Here is a 20,259-nt window from a genome sequence, read left to right on the forward strand (position 1 = left end):
CTCCCCATCTATCTCTCCCCATCTATCTCCCCCCTTCCTTCCTCCTTCTTCTCTCTTGTCCCCTTCCTCCCTTCTGTTTTATTTCCCTTTCCTTCCCCTATCTCCTCCACCTTCCTATCCTCCCCCCGTCCTTGCACTTTCCCGCCTATCTCCTCCATCCGCTTCTTCATCCCCTGCTTCCTTTCTCTCCCTTCTCCATCCCCTGCCTTCTCCTTTTCTTCCTCCTCATCTACTCCTCTTCTGCCTTCCTCGCCCTTACTCCACTTGCTCTTCCTCTCTCCATCCTCCACCCTTTCCCCTTCCTCCTTCTTCTCTCTCGTCTCCTTCCTCCCCACTATTGCATTCCCCTTCTTTAACTTTAACCCCTTCACCTTCCAACCTTCTTCTCTTCTACCCCCATCTTTCTTTTCTCTCCTCTCATCCTCTTCTTTGCCCTCCTCTCCTGCGCCTTCCTTCTCCTTCCTAACCTCCGCTCCTTCACTTTCCCTATCGACCTCCCCTCTCTTCTCTAATCCCCTTACCAATCTCCTCATCACCAGAACCAACTCCACCATCACCTTCTTCAGCTCCTTGACCTCTTCCACCAGTTCTCCGCACTCCATTCTGCTGTCCGTTCTTTACTTTTCCTTCCCTGCCGGCACTCCCAAAATTCTTCGTCACCACAATCGATCTGCGCATCGATTCCCCGTCTCTCTATCCCTCGCTTCCTTCAACGCACCCCTGGCGCCATCCATCTGTCACTTGCCTCCTTACTCCAGCCTCTGGCGCCATCTCCACTCTCCACCTTACTGTATCTCTCTCTCCTTCCTTCTGCCTCCCGCGCCATCTTCACTTCCTTCTCCATCACTCTTCACGCCTCTCCCTCCATCTTCCGTTTCCCAACTCAGCACTTTTCCATATATTTTCTCACTCAAAAAACTCTTTAACCCTTTTCTCTCCAACTCCGCCTCCACCTCCATCCGCTCCCCCGGTCTACCTCCTCCTCTTCCCCCGCTCTCAGCTCTCAACTCTTCCTCCAACCATCCTTTTTTCCTTCTCCTATCGGCCCACACCTCCACACCTGTCACCTCAATACACGTTCGCGGCCGATCTTATATATATATATATATATATATATATATATATATATATATATATAAAATATATATATATATATACACATATATGTATATATATATATATATATTATCCGAAATGTATGTGTGTGCAAATAAAACATGTAAAACTTTAAATATAATAAATAAAATAAATAAAATAAAATAAATAAAATATAATACAATAAAATAAAAATAAATTAAATAAATTAAATAAATAAATACAATACAATACAATAAAAATAAATAAAAATAAAATAGAAATAAAATAAAATACAATAAAATATAAATATAAATAAAATATAATATGATAAAATAAAAATAAATTAAATAAATTAAATAAAAAAATAAAATACAATAAAATAAAATAAAAATAAATTAAATTAGATAAATAAATACAATACAATACAATAAAAATAAAAAAAAAATAAAATAAAAATAAAATAAAATACAATAAAAATAGAAATAAAATAAAATAAAATAGAGTAAAAATATAAATAAAATATAATACGATAAAATAAAAATTAAATAAATAAATAAATAAAATAATTAATTTAAAATAAAATTAAAAAATCTATATGTATTTTTAAAATTAAGACAGCTTATTATTATGAATAAGTAAAATATCATTTACGCGATCAGGCTCAATGGTGCTACGTCGATTTGTTATAATAAGTCCTGCTTTGCTAAAATTTCTTTCACTAGCTGCACTGGTAACAGGAATACAAAAAATTCGTTTAGCTATTTTAGCCAGCTTTGGCAGATGATTTGCATATATTTCCCACCATAATAATATGCTTTCACATTCTAATAATTCTATGTTTAAATATTTTTCAATTTCATCTTTTTTGTGAGAATTACTTGACCGCCATTCTCGAAACTTCTTCATCGGAGGTTCTGAGACAGTTCCTTGATCAAAATTTATGTCTTCGTACATATATCTAACATTTTCGTGAATTTTTACTCTTTGCTCATGGCTTAAGACTGAAAGTTCTTTAAATGCTAGATGTAAAAATGTAGATACATAATGAATATCTTGAAGTTCATTTAATACTTTTTCCATTAAAAATTTCTCAGCTCGTTTTTTAATTTTTTGCATTGGCTGTAATTTAAACATCAATAAATTAAATGTATGTTCTAAACATATGTATATATATATATATATATGTGTGTGTGTGTGTGTGTGTGTGTGTGTGTGTGTGTGTGCGCATGCGCGCGCATATGTATTCTAAACGTCACATTATTAAATTAACAAGCAAGTTGAAAAATTACCTCAGTATCAGTACTTGTGATATTACAATTGTTCAATAATGAGTAAGTCCAAGGAACTGCGAGTGGAAGTGTCGGTTCTTTTTCTCCTTCTAAATCATCCGTAGCATCTTTGAATAGTTTTAAAAAATTTATTATTTCCTCCATCAATTTTTTATTATATGCGGATATCATATATTTGTTTTTCTCTAATAAAATATTTGCAATCTCTTCATACTGTGTGTGAAAAGAGTTTAACAGTATGAAAATGCTATTCCATCTTGTCTCAATATCTTGTTTTAAAGTTTTCTCAAGATGGATATCTATTAAGCCTGATCTTTTCATATAGCCTACAATTCTTCGTGCGCTTTGAATGGAAAAAAAGACATCAGGTACTTCTTCATTTAAAAATGTTTCGTCCAGAGTATGACGTAAAGATGTATTTAAACAGTGCGCTAAACAAGATAATCGTTTATAATATTCTACAGCTTTTTTTATATTTGATCCTTGATCAGTGACAAAAGTGATATTTTTCAAGTCAGTTATATCAAGCATCGACATTTGCTCTTGTATTTCTAATAAAATATTTTCACCTGTTTTAGGAGTATCTGGAAATTTGGTGGTTGATATTACATTTGTTTTTAGTTTCCATTTATGTAAAATTTCTTCAATATAACTACTTGTTATTGTCAAGTAATGTAATTTTCGATAATTATCTGTCCACAAATCGCAAGTCATGGCGCACTGTTTTTCGGCTATAGCTGTCTTAATTTTCGGGATTATTTCTAGTCTTATTTCATCTGCCATCTCTGCTAAGTGTCGTGACACTGTTGTAGGATGTGGCAGAACTGAAGCCGCATCAATTTCGCCATATTTAGCACCTGTATTTATCAATTCTTGAGCAAGATCATGAAATCCATTACCTCCAACAAAATTAAATGGACGCAAATCTTTTGCACACATCAAAGCACATTTAAGTTTTATCTTATCTTTATCCTGTTTTAATATAGTATTTGATTCCGTAGTACTTTTTAAAACGCATTTATGACGATTCATGCCGGTTGTGCTATTTTTATATGATAAAATGGTTTGACAATTTGTACATTGCACAAAACCAATAGAAGCATTCGTTCCAGATTCAACAATCAACTGGATAAAAGAATTAAATAAAGGAAATTATTATAAAATTAGAATATTAGAAAATTTTTCATATAACGCAAGTATACATAATATATCAAATTTGTAATAAATTTTTAAAACGTGTTATATATATACATATATATACCGATTTTCGATCATTGATAATAAATAGTTAAAAATAAATAGGTGAAATAGATAAATAAATAAATAAATAGATAAAATAGTTAAATAAATATTTAATATTAATATTTTATATGATAATAGTAAAAGTAATAAATATTTTAAAAACACTTATTTAATCTAATTAATTTTTAAATAGATATCATACGATGTATGGATATCACACACATTCATGATAGTAATAATATTAATATGTTAAATGTTTATTATGTTTACCGCATTCTTCAATCGAACACATGATCGCGTTCGATAGCGCCAGTAGTACCTTAACCTACCGCAACCTACCATGACAAAAAACTGCTTGCAGTCGCCGAGTAATTATCGTCGCATTGTCGCGTCGTCGCGTCGTGTAGTAACGTGTCCGCGCGTGTTTCTTTCATCGAGTGATTTTTAATCGCCAACAGTTATTATTCGACAGTGATTAATAGTGATTAGTGATAGAGTCATTAGTAAATTTCTCGTCTCATCGAGTGAGTAAATAAATGTGATTACGTTAAAGTTTATAAAAGAATACAGTTCATGAAAGAAGAAAAACTTTCAGTTAATAATTTAGTGTGGATTTCTTGTCTTTTGCAACGTGATATCTACGTTAAATTTGAGAACGTACGATCTATCGGAAAATTCATTTCTCCTTCAAGCAATTACAGCAATACATCAAAAATCATCGAACAAGGTAATGATAACTATTTTTTGACGTTATGTGAAAACAGATCTCGGGAAGTCAGAGGGACAGTGTGTCAAAGGAAATTCGTGAAAAGAGAGGGGTTTTTAGTGGGTAGGGAGTACCGAGTTGGTAATTCGACTTGGTACTCGAGTCCCACATAACTCACTGGATCGACCGGTGGGTATGCATAAAATGCATTTTCCCCTCTCTCGTAAAAAAGAAAAAAAAATTACAGGTGAGTGAGCGAATGAGAGAGAGAAAGAGACAGACAGACAGACAGACAGAGAGAGAATGTATGTGTTCGCATGTGTGTCTGTATGTGTATAGCGACCAGCTGATCGCAGCAGGCGCCCCGCGTAAGCACCCGCGTCTGACGGTGAATCGCGCCACCCTTGCCTGCCTCTTGTATTCGACCCGTCATACGTTAACTACTTCCTTTAATAATTCAAAAACTACGCTTCAAATCAAATTTTGGTAAAGGAAAAATTGTCTTAGAATGGTGTCAGGAATACGTTATTTTACAGACATAACGTTTTTCAGGATCGCCCTGTATATATATATATATATATATATATATATGTATATACAGGATGAGTCAAAAGTATGTTTTAAAAATTTGTGAGCGTGTTCCTGGATAAAAAGGAAGAACAAATGTTCATATGAACATATGGTCGCAAATGCTTTGTTGTCGAGATAATGGACATAAATCAGCAGTATCAAATAATGCTTTATTTGAACGTTTACAATTTTGTTATTGTTGTTTGTTTTTTTTGTTTTTTTTTTGTTTTTTTTTGTTGGTAGTGTGGTTTGGTTTGGTTGGGTGGGGGGGGGGTAGGGGGTGGTGGGTGGCGCATTCGTAACAATAACAAAATTGTAAACGTTTAAATAAAGCATTATTTGATACTGCTGATTTATGTCCATTATCTCGACAACAAAGCATTTGCGACCATATGTTCATATGAACATTTGTTTTTCCTTTTTATCCAGGAACACGCTCACAAATTTTTAAAACATACTTTTGACTCACCCTGTATATATATATATATATTCTAAAAAAATATTTTTTACATTTCCTCTTGACGGAAGAGACCACCGCCTTCTCGCGATTTCCATAGAGCAACAACATGTACGATGTTTATTTACAAATTGGTAAAATGTTACACATGCTATTAGAATATTATATTATTTATTAGAAAATATTATTAATGTATGTTCTATTCTTTATATTTCTTTATACTTTACATCTATCTTTTTATATTTATTTCTTAAGGGAAAAACGTATATGTTTGCCAAGAGTGGATTTTTATCATTTATTCTCTTTCTATCCTTTATTTTTCAAATTAGTTTATATCTTTTATATACAAAATAAATTGTAATTAGGAGATTTATTTTATTTATTTATTTAATTTTTGACAAGATTAAAGATTTATTTTATTTTACGTGTAAATTTTACAAGTTTTTACGCGAGATCTGATAAACGGATCGGGCCGCTGACATACGATTCTCGAGGCGTTAGCTATAGCTCGAGAGGGAAGGAGACAGTAGATAGTACGTCTGCACTCTTCTACTGCCCGAACGTAGAGGTCTAAATATCAGAGAGACGCCAAACTATCCCCACCATGCCGCCGCGCCGCCATCTTAGATCCTACACGCACGTGATGTTATAGTGGTAGTGACGGTGTTTCAGTATTAGTCCATGTAAATCGCAGGTTAGTTTACCTTAGTATTCCCTAGGTTTACTCCCACTTTGTCACCGTAGCTGCCATCTTAAGAACGGATAGCTCACCACCAATCAGAAGGAGGCACGAGTTGGCGCCTCTCTGATATTTAGACCTCTACCCGAACGTAGCCGAGCGCCGAGCGCCACACGTACACGGCTCCCTTTCTTTGTGTGCGCGACCATGCCGAGCGTGCAGCGGCTCATTTCTGGCATCACTGACCCTTGGATCACAGGTAAGATGGCGGTTAGAGCAGATGAGTTTATGTGTACCAACGCTTGGTGACGCGAACGGACTTGAGGCATTTCCCCTTCCTTTTTTGCTTCCAACCAATCGCACATTACAATCGGCCATCCATCAATTCATATTTTATATATTACGCATGCGCGCACATTTGCCCCAACTGCACCACCTTCGAAGGTGAAGCAAATGGAGCATGCTCCTAATTGCTCCATAGAGTATGTTCTATCGCGACGCGAACACCTAGTCGCCATATTGGTTCCGGTGACGCGAACGTATTGGAGCGCATTGGAGTGAGTAGGAGTAAAGACCTATAATCAGAGATGCGCCAATGACTCCCCACCACGATTTCTATCCGCCATCTTGTACCCTATGACGTCATTGACATCACATCCCAGACAGCACACAAATATCCGAAGGACATCCATAAGACGATCGTTAAGGATATTGAGGATATCCACAAATGATCCGTTTTACGTTCTTCGGACATTCAATGGACGTCCGTAGTATATCTGTTTATGAAATTGGTGGACATACTTTAATCCCTAAATGATAATATAATTTACCTATTTCATATAAAATTTTACATAAAAATTTCATATAAAAATTTTATTTATAATTTATACTTGCATATTGCACTTTACATTTTAAATAGATAATGAATGGATTATTTTCGTTAATTCGCCGGACATTTACTTGTCCGACTTATAAAATCAATTTAATATCTGAAACTCGTGATTTAGATCAGAAATTAAATTGAACAGTATATTTTTAATCTTATTTGTTACCTTTTGCAAACTTTATATAATTCTCATAACTAAAACTTAAATACGAGAAAGATAGCGCATCGCACGTCGCATAGCGGTAAACGAACGAACTAACATCCTTGCGTGCTCGTGCGAAACTTTGACGTCCAAGACCAGACATCTTGTGGACGTCCAAATATTGGCCATTAACGGATGTCTCAAATCGGATGTACGATGGATGTTTATTTCATGTCCATGGACGTGTGGATGTAAAATGGATATAAAATTAATATCCATAAGATGTCCTGTGTAGAGAGCCTAAAATCAGAGTGACGCCATAAGGGGAGGTCCGCCATTTTTCATCGAAATTGTGCGAAAGAGAAAGAGATATGCGCGCTCTCTGTCTATCTATCTATCTATATCACAAATGTCAGTTATACCGATAGATAACCTATATTGATGGGATATAAAATTATAAAAGATTATAAAATTATTAAGAAAAATGGTTGGGTGTACTATACCATTTTGCAACAATTCATCAGAGAAAGGATACACAATGAAAATATTGCTAAAAGATGCACAACGCCGAACAGAATGGATAAAAAGTATAAATACTAAATATAAATGGACACCATCAAATAATTCATATTTATGCGAGGTAAAATTATTTAGTTTACGTATATTTAAAATATTATTATTGTTTAACTAATTGTTATATTAATATAGGTGCATTTTGAACCTCAAATGTGGGAATATAGAATTAATAATAAAAAAAAATTTAAATACAACGCAGTCCCAACAATTTTTGGGTACTATATAAAACAAAAAACTTTTGTTAATAATCAAAGATCTGACATAAATGAAGAAGAACATAGGTCTGTTAATGAAGAAGATCAAATTATAATAAATGATAAACAGGTAAAAAAAACAAATAATAGAACTTATAAAAATAATGAAAAAAAGTACATTCAATATTTTAATATATATATTTTTTTTCAGATTATAAATGAAAATGTGGAACTTCCTACTAATACACCATTGATCAATACAGCATGTACTTCAGATAAAACTGAAACCGACTTAAAAGAGAAAAACAAAATGAAAAAATTAAAAGAAATAAACACAAAAATACAACTTCATTTAATTCTTTTGCGCAAGAAAAATAAAATATTAAGATCCAGAATACAAACACTTGAAAATAAAATTAGGAATGATAAGTATAAAAAAGCTTTAAAAAAGATATTCAACGAAGATCAAATAAGAGCTTTATTTTCAAAACATCAAAGAACACGAAATTGGTCCAATGCAACTGTTCAACGTGCATTAAAATTGAGGTTTACTTGTGGCACTAGTGGTTATCAGGAACTTCTTCAACATAAAATGCCATTTCCAAGTTTGCGCACTTTACAACGAAGACTAGAAGATTTGAAATTTGAAAGCGGTATTTCAAATGAAACGTTCGATTTCCTACAATTAAAAGTTAGTTCTTTTCAAAATAATACTGACAAAGAATATGGACTCGTCATTGATGAAATGAGTATCACATGAAAACATGTTTATGATTCGTCAACAAAAACATTACTTGGAAATATTACGCTTCCACGTGAAGAAGATATTGCAACCCATGTTTTAACATTTATGCTGACGGGAACAGCTAGTCGATGGAAGCATATAGTAGCTTATTTCTATACAGGTGATTCGTTTAATGGAGAAACTATAAAAGACATTATTTTTCAGATAATTAATAAAGCTGAAAACATTGGTCTTCGCGTAAATTGTGTGATTTCTGACATGGGTCCTGGAAATTGTAAAATATGGAAATGTTGTGCGATTAATGTAGGGAGGTCCTCTGATATTAAAAATTATATACCTCATCCCTCTAATCCTGATAGATTTTTATATTTTATCGCAGATGTACCGCATCTTTTAAAAAATTTAAAAGAATTATTGCTTACAAATAAATTTTTATCTTGCCAGAGGAATTAGTTATTAAGTACAAATTGCCATCTAATAAAGTAGAAATTGCACATTTCAATGAATTAATCGAGTCTCAGAAAGACCTAGAATTTTTTCTAACGCCAAAATTATCTTACGACGATGTTAAATGTACTAATACAATGCGTGTAAACGAAGCAAGAAATGTTTTCTCAACCCATGTTAGCAGTTCGCTTCAATTTTTAGCAAATGAAAACCATAAGCCAGAATTTTATACAACTGCATGGTTTGTTGAACAAATATCCAAGTGGTTTTCATTAATGACTTCCAGATCATGTGGTACTGCATTAGGTATAAAAAGCAAAGAAATATATGATGCTAACATTTCTTTTCTTCATGAGATAATTAATTTATTTACAAAAATAAAAATAGGTAACAAAAGAATATTCAAACCTGGGGGCCTATTACGGTTTTTGAAACGAAGTGAAAATAACAAAAGTGAGGAAATTTACTAGAGTATCTACAATTTCATTTGTCGAAATCTAGTAAATCTGTTCACTTTTGTAATTTTCACCTCGCTTCAAGAATCGTAATAGGCACCCTGTACAAAGAAGTATAATACTTTCCACAACGTCAATTATTAATCTAGTACAATATCTTTTGAACAATTGCAATTTTCAATTTGTGTTAACTGGTCGTTTTACGCAAGACTGCGTGAAAAATCTATTTTCACTTTTGCGACATAAAAATGTAATTTTAGATTCTTTACAATTAAAAAATAATTTAAAGCTTATTGCTATAAGTATGTTCACAAAATCAATATTGACAGGAAATTATGAGAATGATGATAGTGAATATCTTTCTGGTTTTCTAGAATATTTAAAATCTAAAAAAGATAATGTACCTCATTCTTCTGTGTCTTGTGAATTTATAAATAAAATTCCTGCTTTTAATAATGTTATAACAGAGTATAATAATATAGAGATGAATTGCTTATATAATGTTGCAGGATATTGTTTAGCATCTATTAAAAGAACATGTATAACATGCTCTACTTGCATGAACTCTATCGGTTCAAAAAAGCGACAAAATTTTCAATTTTCTGAACTTGTTAAAATAAAATGTTATAATTTAAATAGTTTATACTTTGCAAATGAGGCAACATTTAAAGTTTTTTTACAATTAAAAAATATTTTTAGACATTACAGTCCTTATTTTCAAAAAATGCGTAATATAAATTTACATAATTTTTTGGTTAACGAATTTAACTCTGTTCCAACACATCATATTCCAGACTGCCATAATTTGCGTTATAAACTATTTTCAAAATTTGCTACAGTGCGTTTAAAATTCAAAAATAAGCGTAGAATTGTATTACCTAACCGAAAATACTATGACAGTAAATCTATGGCAATGCACAATCATTTTAAGTAAGATAAGAGTTTATTTTTTAATATATTTTATATATTGTTTGTTTGTTTATATAAAATATACAGGGTGAGCCATTTTAATTAACACACGCAATTATTTCGGAAACAAAGCATTTTAGAGAAAAATGTTTCAGACAAAAGTTTTATGGTTTCGAGGGGGCCATAAGATGGTATCATTGGTTTGACACTGAAGAGTCATTTGAAGGTCACGTGAAGGTCACTTCAATTTTTTTAAATGGAACACCCTATATATTTTTGCACACTCTTGTAGCTTATCTCGAGAGCTTTCCAAAACACTATAATTAAGTACCTTTTCGTTAAGTACTTAATTATAGTGTTTTGGAAAGCTCTCGCGATAAGCTACAAGAGTGTGCAAAAATATATAGGGTGTTCCATTTAAAAAAATTGAAGTGACCTTCAAATGACTCTTCAGTGTCAAACCAATGATACCATCTTATGGCCCCCTCGAAACCATAAAACTTTTGTCTGAAACATTTTTCTCTAAAATGCTTTGTTTCCGAAATAATTGCGTGCGTTAATTAAAATGGCTCACCCTGTATATAAAAATATATTTTTTTTTTAATATTTAAGTAATTATAATTAAATATATAATTATATGTACAACGCATGTTTTATAAATAAATGCAAAAAAATGTGCAATATATAAATACAATATGCAATATATAATTTTTTATTCACAGCTATTTATTTTCATTCTTAATTTAATATAAATTTGTTAATATTAATTTATTAATATTAATAATTAGTATTAATATTAATTGATAATTAGTATTATTGTTTTTTATTTAAATTTAATTATTTTTTTACAAAAACATGAAAAAAATAGAACAGTTTTTAAAACTTTTTAAAACCTAGCGGGAACGGATGAAACATGGCGGACCAATCAAAAGTGGTAGCCATATGGCGTCACTCTGATTTTAGGCTCTCTAGTCCTGTGCTGTCTGGGATGTGGGCTGCGTTCCAAAATTCACTGCCAGTACTGAAAATCTATAGTTTACGTGACGTACACTATAGATTTTCAGTACTGGCAGTGAATTTTGGAACATAGCTGTGCTTGTGTTTCGAGTCTAATCATACTGCAACAAAACGAGTTTGCTATACGAAGGATTTAATTGAACTTATAATATTACATAATACATGAAAAAACAAGATCTTACTCAGATTTAACACGAGCAACAATTAGCATGACGCCAATAAACGTCATCAGTAACATCATTAATGACGCCATGGGATACAAGATGGCGGAAAAACCACGTGATTTCAAAGTGACCAATCAAAAACTGTTCGCCATTGGCGCATCTCTGATTATAGGTTTGTTCGCGTCGCATGCTCCAATGTACACCAGAGAACACTTGGATCACAAGTAAAGCCGACGGCACACGGTACGATTTTTCGTACTGGATTTGATAAGATTTAGTAAAATACTAAAAATTTACCAATCAGAATGCAGCATTTCTAATATTTTACTAAATCTTATCAAATCCAGTACGAAAAATTGTACCGTGTGCCGTAGGCTTAAGATGGCGGTTAGAGCAGATGAGTTTATGTGCACCAACGCTTGATGACGCGAACGGACTTGAGGCATTTCCCCTTCCTTTTTTGCTTCCAACCAATCGCACATTACAATCGGCCATCCATCAATTCATATTTTATATATTACGCATGCGCGCACATTTGCCCCAACTGCACCACCTTCGAAGGTGAGGTAAATGGAGCATGCTCCTAATTGCTCCATAGAGTATGTTCTATCGCGACGCCTAGTTAGTTCGCCATATTAGTTCCGGTGACGCGAACGTATTGGAGCGCATTGGAGTGAGTAGGAGTATGTTGAGGCATGCGACGCGAACAAACCTCTTAGGTCTCTAAGTAGGAGTATGTTGGGGCATGCGACGCGAACAAACCTCGAGTTAGAGATGTTCGATAGCCGTCTCTCTCGCTCGACGCTCGAACGAGAGAGAGTGCGAGCGAGACAGCTATATACCGCGCGGGACACCGCGCTATTTCTATACGTGTCTCTTGCGCTCTAGTATCGATATGCGTACTTTCCTTTTCTTTCTTTAAGAAATGCGGCTTAACCGCGTGCACTAAAGGTCGGCATTCATTTCTATTAAATTAAATTATATAAAAGATAAAATTTAATGAATAAATTCTTGGCTCGTGTACGTGCGCGCTTCGCGTGTGTGCGTATGACGTCGACCGTCCACACATACATACCGGGACACCATTCCTGTCATTGGTGCGTGTCCGTATACGGACATATATCTCTACATAGAGACCGAGAATTTATTTCTCAGGTTGGTAAATCTGAAACCGGAGTTTCGCATTGTCACCGCGTGAGGTATTCGAAATTTGACCCATTGAACTATAGAACTCCATGGAATATGGCTGTCTTACCTTTCCTTTCAACAATCATTCCTCTATGCGCCATCTTGAAAACATTCAGCTTCGAGCCCTTCGCGCGGGCCTAGGCTTGCGCAAGACCACCCCAACGAATATTGTTCTCGCGGAGGCCGGGGAGGGCCCCCTGAGATTCAGATTCGAACTTCTCACCTCTAAATACATCTTAAAAATTTTTGCCTTGGACTCTCACCCACTCATAGACAAATTATTTGCACTCCTCTGGTACTCGCGTAAATCTCGGAGGACTAATCCTTCTGAAAAATTCCTTTTGTTTAAAGCCTTCAGTTCTCTTCTTCGCATAAAGCCTTACATTTCGAAATTCGACTACCCCGCTGTTTACTCCACTGATTATAACGCTCTTATTTCTCTCCCTTCAATCACCATCACTCCTTCGGTCGAAGCAGAGAGAATTAAAAATGCTCCTATTCCCCAAATCATTTTTCTCGAAATCTACAAGAAATTAATATCTTCCTGTGCATGCTTCTACACTGACGCCTCCAAAAATGATTCCGATGATTATGTAGGATTCGCTACATATTCCCCCTCCCCCCTACAACTTCTATTCAAAACTCATTCTCATTCATCTATTTTCTCCGCAGAAGCTCTTGCTACCCTCTATACTCTCGAACATATACTATCCAAATCAATCACGAAATCTGTCATCTTCACTGACTCGAAAAGCGTTACTGAAGCACTTCTCTCTGTCAACCTGGCTCATTCATACAATTACGTCATCTATGCTATTAAGCAAAAGCTCTTCGATATCAAGCTAGCTGGCTATGAAAACACCATCATTTGGATTCCGGCACATACAGGCATCCTAGGGAAACCGTCGACCACCTGGCAAAAAGAGCCATCTCCACAGGAAAATTATCCGAGAGACAACTTCCTCACTCCGACTTCTTCTCCATTCCCCGAAGAAAATACATCGAAAGTTCTTCTAAATTACTCAAGATTCAAGGTAGACACAAAGGGACAAAATATTTTACTTCCTTTAACGAAATTACGCTAAAACCCTGGTTCCACAAGCTCAAGCTCAATAGGGAAAGCATAGTAACCTGCTGCAGACTTAGGAGTGGTCATTACGCTCTCAACTATAGCTTAAAACGCTGCAATCTGGTTCCAGATCCTTCCTGTCAATGCGGTTTCTCTACTCAGGACGCGGATCACATCTTTTGGAACTGCCCTCAATATGATACGCAAAGGATATTACTTCTAAAGCAGTTATCAAGATTTAAAGAGATAACACGACCCTACAAGACTCAAGATATTCTAACTAAGCCTTTCTCTGGGGTTATTCATGTATTGCTTTCCTTTCTAAAATCTTGTACCTCCACCTCTGAACAGAACATCCTTCTGATACATCACCTTTTATTTACTATATCATTCTCTCGCTCAAACCAGTTGTTGGCCTGAATTTACTGATCGCTCACAGATCAGAAGTGGCCATTAAAATCTAAGGAAGAAGAAGAACTATAGAACTAACTGGAATGAGCACTCCTTTGTTACGAGCCGAGCCTGCCTGTGCGACGAAGGCCATCGCTATTTGGAATCGCTGTCTCTGTTACACTAACATGTTATAGTATACATGGTGTAAGTAACAAGGTGTGCTACTGCGCAGGCATTTCTACTGACCAATAAGAGAGCGTGACAAGATTCCGCCATCTTGTATAATTTAAATGGATATTAAAACGAAGATTCGGGCAAGAGAAAGGGTTTTAATGAAAAATCTTTCGTGTGTAATTATAATTATGGTGAATATATTTTTAGAAAATAATAAATACAAACACATAAATATAAATAAACAAATATAAGACACATAAACACATATAAGAAACAATAAACATATAATAAACGATAGAGAATACATAACACATAATAAATAATATAGAAGATATAATAAAAATGAAATTACTTTTTATTTGTGAATTTTGTCATTTTTCTTTTATGTTTTATTCTATTATTTTCTGCCGAAATTTTTTTATTAATTATTCGAAGTCTTATGTATGATCTTGTTCTAACTAAACATAATAGAAAAAAACATAATATAAAAAGGATTTTTTTTGTATTGCATTCACAAAACTCACGAAACTGCTGCAAAACTGTGCATAATGACACTGTGTATCATGATATTTCATGATATTTCGTTTAAATTCAGCGTCGCGTTGCCATGGTGATTTTGTAAGATGGCGGAAACTTGGTGCTGCGCAGAATGTGACCAAAATTCGTCCGAGAAGATAGCACATCTTGTTACTTACACCATGATAGTATATTTCTCCTATAGTTTTATGACATACTATCCTGTGTCCATACCTTAGTCAGTATATGTTCGAACAATGAATATATAAAAAAATATTATTGTAATGAAATGGATTATTTAAGGAAATATAATGACGACAATAAACGAAATAAAATAATGCTTTATTTTGCTAAATTTTTGGTGAAAAAATTCTGTACACAACTTTAATGCGCAAACGTATATTTTCAGCTAAGGTAATACATGAAAAAATGAGACGACAATACCAAATAGATACTGTCTCCCTCGGCTCGAGGTCACCGGGCAATAACAAAAGGTTTGTTCTTTTTAGTTGAACTAGTGCTGCACTGGGACTGCACTAGAACCAGCGAGTTCACAGAAAATTCTGCCAGTGCACAAGCACAATGAGGAATAAAAAGAACGGTTTAGTGCAGTACTAACATGGCACATCAAAATATGAGAAACATAAATGTCCTATAAATAACAGAATTATCCGATGAAGAGAGACTTATTTGTAATAAAATTTATTTTATTACAAATTTGTAGAAAAATTAATTGTAGATAAATTAACTTTAAATTTATTAATTATAATTAAAAATTTATTTCAAATTTTTTTTTAATTTTTAAAATTTTTCTATTAATTAATAATTGTTTTTATCTATATTCTTTATATTAATGTTATTTACATGACTATTATGTCTTTTTTTCGCAATTAATGCGTTATTAATTATATCTTAAACTGCTGTTTGTGTTTAAATAAATCGCCATATTGAACTGCATCGCTGCACTACCTCAAGACCTAGGGCAGGCAGTGCAATGAACTGTTGCACTGAACAGCACTGCACTGCTAAAAAGAATAGCAGTATCTGACGTCACTTCTGCTAAAAAGAACGTTTCAGTGTACACTTTCTGAACTAGTGCAGCCAGTTCAGCTAAAAAGAACAAACCTAAAGGCAGTGCTCGTTCCAGTTACTTCTATAGTTCAATGATTTGACCACAGTAAAGTCACTAGATATACAAAGGCCGGAATTCATAGATGTTGCTTGACTTTGAAAACGAGCTTAAGCTAATGCTTAAGACTGTGAGAGATTCATAAATTTTACTAAAGACTAAACTTGAAGCTGGAACTTGAAACTTTGCTTGATGAAGTAAGTCCCATTTCATAATTACATCTTAAGTATGACTTGAAATTATTAGATACACAATTATGGCTCAAGTAACGTCCTGAGCAAGTCTTAACGAAGTCCAGTAAATTGTGAACTTGAAATGACGTTTCAGGTTAAGGCATTATGGAAAATAATATATTAGGCCAATTTGATATTAATTTATTTGAAGTTTATGATTCTTCTTCGGATGAAGAAAATAATGATATTGGCATAATACGTGAAAAGCGATATGTGCGAGATGCACTTAATCCATTTACAGCTTATTGTGAACATGAATTCCACATAAGGTATAGATTTTCGAAAGAATCTGTTATGCATGGATTATTACCCTTAGTTATAGATGGTTTAACAAAACCTGATATGCGAGGCCTTCCAATTGATCCAATTCTTCAATTACTCATTTGCTTACGATTCTATGCAACCGCTAGTTTCCAAGTAAGTTCTATATTGAGTATATATTATATCTCTTCAATCTTAAAAAGGATGTACGAACAATTATATTCTATTATTTTATATTTTAGAAATAAATGGAGATCTTATGGAATTACCGCAACCAACAATTAGTAGAATTGTATTTAGAGTAACTCTTATATTAGCATCTTATCTAAATACTTTATGTCAAATTTGTGACAAATCCAGCAGCTATACAGGAAAATCGAAGACTATTTAAAGAGTTAGGATTTGGATATGGTGCTATTGGACTTCCATCTATTGATGGAGCAATAGATTGCACTCACATAAGATTACTAGGCAATAATTTTAAAGGAATAAATGAGATTTACAGGAATAGAAAGGGATATTTCTCTTTAAATGTCCAAGTAAATAAATAAAAGTTATTTATTTTACTTAACTTTATTTTATTTTTTATTGTACTACTTTTTTTTACAAGGCTATCGTTGGACCACAAATGGAATTTATGGACCTTGTCCCAGAATGGCCAGGAAGTCAACATGATAGCAGAATTTTACAAAATTCTAGAGTTTACATGAGATATCAACAGCGTGAATTAACAGGAATGTTAGTTGGAGATGCTGGATATCCTGCTCTCACATTTCTTTTGACACCATTCAGAAATCCACGAAACGAAGAAGAACAGAGGTAAAGTATTGATAAATTTTAATAAACTTTATGTCGTCAATAAAAGAAATTGTAGCAAAAAACTAATATACGAGGTGTGGCTATTAAATAACGAGACTGACACTGCTACAGAAGAAGTACGCATGCGCCAAACGCCAGCGACCGACAGCTGTTTAGCGTGAAGCCTTCTCTTTCGAATGCAGTGCCTCTCGCTTCTGTAAACAAATCCGTATAGCCGTAGCCTTTGTTCGCATTAGAGTTGTTTTTTGTTTCGCCGGAAAAATGTTAAGTGTAACAATAGAGCAATGAATTGTTGTGAAATTTCACATGAAACTTGGAAAAACCGCTACTGAAACTTATAATTTATTGAAAGAAGTGTATGGCAATGAATGTTTATCGCGTGCACGTATTTTTGAGTGGTTTAAGCGTTTTCAAGATGGCCGAGAAGACGTTGAAGATGACCCGGGTCGCCCTTCCATGTCAAAAACAGATGACAATATCGAAAAAATCGGTAATCTAGTTCGATCTGACCGTCGGTTAAGTATTCGTGCAATTGCTGAAACTGTAGGAATTGACAAAGAATCCGTACGGCAAATTTTACATAACAATTTTAACATGCAAAAAGTGTGTGCCAAAATGGTGCCTAAAATTCTCACGTTTGAACAACAAGAAACTCGCAAAAATGTTACTGACACTTTGAATGCCATTGAAAATGACCCAAACTTATTGGAAAGGATAATAACATGTGACGAATCGTGGTTTTTTACTTATGATCCTGAAACGAAGCGCCAATCCATGCACTGGAAGAGCCCATCTTCACCGAGAGCCAAAAAAGCTCGAATGAGTAAATCAAAATTCAAAGCAATGATGATTGTTTTTTTCGATATTCATGGGATTGTGTACCTTCACTGGGTTCCTGAAGGTCAAACTATTAATCAACATTACTACCTTCACGTTCTTGCTGAACTCCGTGAAAGAATAAGGAAAAAACGACCCGAATTGTGGAAGGACAAGTCATGGATTCTCCACCAAGACAATGCGCCGGCTCATTCCGCATTGTCTGTCAAGAGGTTTCTAGCCAAGTACAGCATCCCAGTGTTAGACCATCCGTCTTATTCGCCGGATCTTGCGCCGTGCGATTTCTATCTGTTTCCTAAGGTGAAATCTGCATTAAAAGGAACAAGATTTGAGTCCGTTGAAGCTGTGAAAGAGAAAGCGGCACGCGTCTTGAAGGAGCTGACAGAAGAAGACTTCCAGCACTGTTTCGAACAATGGAAGATTCGCATGGAACGTTGTAGGGATAGAGGAGGGGTGTATATTGAAGGTGATAATAAGTAAATATGTATGAAATCAAAATAAAATGTTTTACAGCGTCAGTCTCGTTATTTAATAGCCACACCTCGTATACTTAAAAGAAATTTTATTTCAAATGACGATGAGCTTATGTACAAAAATATTTTTTATTGCAGATATAATGAGATTCATTCAAGAACGCGAATAATTGTTAAGAGAACATTTGGAGTGTGGAAGAGACGATTTCTTTGTTTATCAAGAGGATTGTCCTTAAAACTTCTAACGTGCACTGGAGTCGTATCGGCTTGCGCAATTTTACATAATTTGTCATTACATTTCAAAGATATTCTTCCGGAAGAACCTGTACAACCTGATGAAATCGAGAATGACGAATTTTATTACAATGATCCTCAACATCAACCTGGAGATGGTTTTATTGTAAGACAAAGTATACTTCGCGAATTATTTCATTAATTTAATCTAATTATTCTAATTTTAGTATGTATTTAAAAAAATTTAATTAAGTTAATTACATTAATATTTATATTACATTTTTTTTCTTATCGTAAAACTTTAAAAATGTGTTCGTAATATATGTGTGTGTGTGTGCGCGCGCGTGTGTATGTGTACGTTAAGTTATTCATAACTATCAGGATGCGCAGAAAATCATAATTGTATTACCAATGATCTTTAAATAAATTTTGATATAAAACAAACAAATTTTATGTAGAAATAAAAAAGTAAACAGTAAATACTTCATCTTATTTTATCGCTTTATTCTTTGATATAATTATTAAACATTTTTTCTTGGAAAATATATATATTGCAACACATTACATTTATATCACATATACAGGGTGTTTCATTTTAATCCGACCAGTCGAATATCTCGAAAACCAAGCCCGGGAGAGAAAAATATTTCAGACAAAAGTTGTTTGGTTTCGAGGGGGCCATAAGATGGTGACAATGATTTGACCTTGAACAGTCATTTGAAGGTCACATAAAGGTCACCTTAAATTTCTTAAATGGAATACCCTATATATTTTTGCACATTCTTGTAGCTAACATCGAGAGCTTTCCAAAACACTATAATTAAGTACCTTTTCGTTAAGTACTTTTTGAGTTATGAGGCATGAAATAATTTCTTAATTCTACATAAACCGTAAAATATCTAGTAAAATATTCATTTTTCGATTATCTAACCTTAATACTTTTACGTACAAAATAATGAGAGGAATCAATTGGTGTAAAGAAAACACATAGTTGTTTTGAAGAAAAAATATGTAATTTGCAATTAACAATTCCATATTTTTTCTTAAAAACAACTATGTGTTTTTTTTACACCAATTGATTCCTCTCATTATTTTGTACATAAAAGTATTAAGGTAAGATAATCGAAAAGTGAATATTTTACAAGATATTTTACGGTTTATGTAAAATTAAGAAATTATTTCAACCCTCATAACTCAAAAAGTACTTAACGAAAAGGTACTTAATGATAGTGTTTTGGAAAGCTCTCGAGATAAGCTACAAGAGTGTGCAAAAATATATAGGGTGTTCCATTTAAAAAAATTGAAGTGACCTTCACGTGACCTTCAAATGACTCTTCAAGGTCAAACCAATGATACCATCTTATGGCCCCCTCGAAAC

General features: G+C 33.8%; 1 pseudogene; it reads left to right on the forward strand.

The window, feature by feature from the left end:
- Positions 1–11,783, forward strand: part of LOC145963966 (uncharacterized) — a 22,682-nt pseudogene extending 10,899 nt beyond the window's left edge.
- The last annotated feature ends 8,476 nt before the right edge of the window (positions 11,784–20,259 follow it).

Source organism: Camponotus vicinus, unplaced genomic scaffold, assembly GCF_025532165.1.
Source record: "Camponotus vicinus isolate PSW18456_S1 unplaced genomic scaffold, iyCamVici1.0 SCAF_13, whole genome shotgun sequence".
Lineage (NCBI taxonomy): Eukaryota > Metazoa > Arthropoda > Insecta > Hymenoptera > Formicidae > Camponotus > Camponotus vicinus.